This window comes from Pteropus vampyrus, unplaced genomic scaffold, assembly GCF_000151845.1.
Source record: "Pteropus vampyrus isolate Shadow unplaced genomic scaffold, Pvam_2.0 Scaffold35, whole genome shotgun sequence".
NCBI classification, from domain to species: Eukaryota; Metazoa; Chordata; class Mammalia; order Chiroptera; family Pteropodidae; genus Pteropus; species Pteropus vampyrus.
Window position 1 is genome coordinate 1,060,941 of NW_011888816.1, and position 2,848 is coordinate 1,063,788.

A 2,848-nucleotide genomic window follows, 5' to 3' on the forward strand; every position below is an offset into this window, starting at 1 on the left:
GGACCTGAAGCCGGTCCCAAGGGGGCAAGCTCCAATATCCCATGTGGCCATACTGGAAATGAGTGAGAGCGGGGGCTGCAACCTTTTCTCGTTTCTCCCGATTCAATCTTCTTCTCCTTCGTAGGTCTGAGTCTTGTAGGAAAAGAATGATAAAACCATTCTCTCGCTCTCTCCTGCCACTGAGAATTATTCCTTTTGTTATTATTCCAAGCCTCCCAATGAGTCTCTGGGGCTGGAGGCAGACACCAGACTTGGATGGAGTTTATTATCACGCCCATACCCAGGGCAAAATATAAAAGATTCAGCCTTGACATTTTACAGAAGGAAACGAATTTCTGCACAGTCATGGTTGGGCTCAGCGAGAACAAGCATCTTAATTCAGACACAGGATGAAGACTCTTTACGATCCTGGCACGGGCGGGAGCAGCAGCACCTGCCCGCAGGAGATTGACACAAACGTGATCTGACCCATGACCATGACGAGGCTCCCACACTCTAGGAGTCCCCCCTGCTTCCTTATCTATAAAATGGGGAACATCCAGCACCTGCTTGTAGGGCTGTTGGCACCCACCACTCCCCCACAGTATCCAGTGCATTTTACCCCCTTATAGTTTATCAGCCATGTCACACTTTGGTGGAGAGGGGTGGGCTCGATTGGAGCACCGATGGATATTATTATTAATAGCTAATGTTTGTTGAGAAGTTACCAGTGTCCTGCTCTGTTCTGAAGACTTTGGAATATGCATAAACTTTGGTGGTTCCCCATCCATAACACCCCCACCCCCGGCCACTGACCATTTCCATGCATATTGGCCCATTTTGCAAATGTTATCATTTCTGAATCTCTCTTAGCCCACTCTGCCCAGGCACAGAAGTGCTGAGGAATGAAGACACCCCAAGAGTAGTGCTCAATCAGGGTTGATGGGAATTGGAACCCCAGCTTTGACGTCCCAGGCCAGGTAACACCAAGAGGGACAGAGCCAGGGGCGCTCAGTGGCAGCCCACTTCCAGAATAAGTCACTCTTCCCCTCACCTGTCTCACGACCCCAAGTGGTATTTCCTGAGATCACTTCCCAAATAAACCACTTCCATCTGAATCTCTCAAGATCTGCTTTGGGGAAACCCAAACTCAAGATAATACATAATCTCGTTTATTCTTTACAAAGAACCCAGGGAGGTAGAGTCTTTAAGCTCCCTCTCACAGATAACTAACTGAGGCTTAGACACCTTTGGTGACTTCCCTAAGTTCCCACGGTGGTGAAGCTGGAGCCTGAATTCTGATACCTGGCTCTAATGCCCCAGCCAAGCCCTTGATCACAGCAAAGTGTGCCCAAAGCAACGGCTTGCCAGAGTGTCTGAGGCTGCAGAGGGTAAATCATCACCCACCCCACCCCCTTAAACCCTCATCTCCACGCGCACCAGCTGAGCAGAAGAGAAAGCCTCCCATCCACAGCGTGCCCACCACCAGGTGGTGCCCTACCCAGGAGGCTCAGGCTGGCTGAGCAGAGGATCTAGGTGAAAGCCAGCGGTGTGCGTGAGGTCTAACGCAGCTGCTTCTAAGAACCAGGGTGTCTGCCTTCTGCCTTCTGCCTTTCCGCATAAGCCGAGCCTGGATCAGGAAGTGTCTCGGAGCCTCCAGGACTTCTGAGCTGTTGGAGTGACACACACACTCACCTTTCCCCAGCTGTTAGCAGTGGAGAACAGTGCGCTCTGCTCTCTAAAGCTGCCAGGAAGGTGGAAAGTTCTAGAAACTCTCCCGGTGGTCACTCAGGGCAGCAAACCAAACTCCATCTCCATTCGGCTTCCTGTACGTGAGACAAGGGCACCCCCACTCTGCCCTCTCCTTCCCCTTGGCCTGTGGGTGGGCCTGGGGTGTGGGCCAGATGAGTCACGTGCCACATGACAGTCATGTCTGGGGAGCTGCCTGCTGTTCAGGCCTCTGGCCTCCCCTGTGGACTGGGCGGGCAGCGGGAGGAAATAGGGGAGCCTGCTTGCCACTCTCTGAAGTGGTTCCAGCCCCCGCAGAAGGAGGATCTGGCATCAGTGTCCCCAGGGAATGCGAAATGGCCACCCATGACTCACGGGGATCCCTGTTTCTTTGCTGTTAATGTTGACTCTAGACTGATAGATCCAGGGAAATGAGTCTGGCTTGATTTTTTACTTAACAAGCTCAAATTCCTGAGAACACCCACAGAGACTGCTATTTTTTAAACTTATTCTAACATTTAAAAATGCATCGCTGATGGTCTTAGGTCAGTCCCCCAAGCAGACGTTGAGATGAGGTCTGTGGGGAAGTGGCTAATGAAGATGGCAGTCTCATGGAAGCCACGCCAGGGTGCCATCTCCGGCCAAGTGCCAGGGAGGGTGGCTTTAGCCGGACTCCACTGGGGGGGGATTGCAGTGTAAGCGGCACCTCAGAATCCCCTCTACCTCCAGCCCATGTTCTCACACCCCATCAATCATCAATTAAGGGCCACCTTAGAGGATATAAATTCTCAGGCAATACCTCTCCAACGCCCCAAGACTGGACCTTCAAAGAAGAGACAGGGGCCAGCTATTGGAAGGGGAGGTGGGGACACACACACACACACACACACACACACACACACACACACACACCAGTAAATAGGTCAAATAGTCAGTGATAAAGAGAAGCTATAGTTTCAGTGTGACAAATTTTTATCTAAATCAAGTCAGTTGTCCCTCTACCCCACCCCACCCCAGGATGACTGCAAAGATCATGACAGGCTTTGCTACTAAGTGAAAATGCCCAGAGCAGGTGTCATTTGGGGCCAAAGATGAGGACTACAAAACATCAAGTCATATCTGAGTAGTCGGAACCAATAAT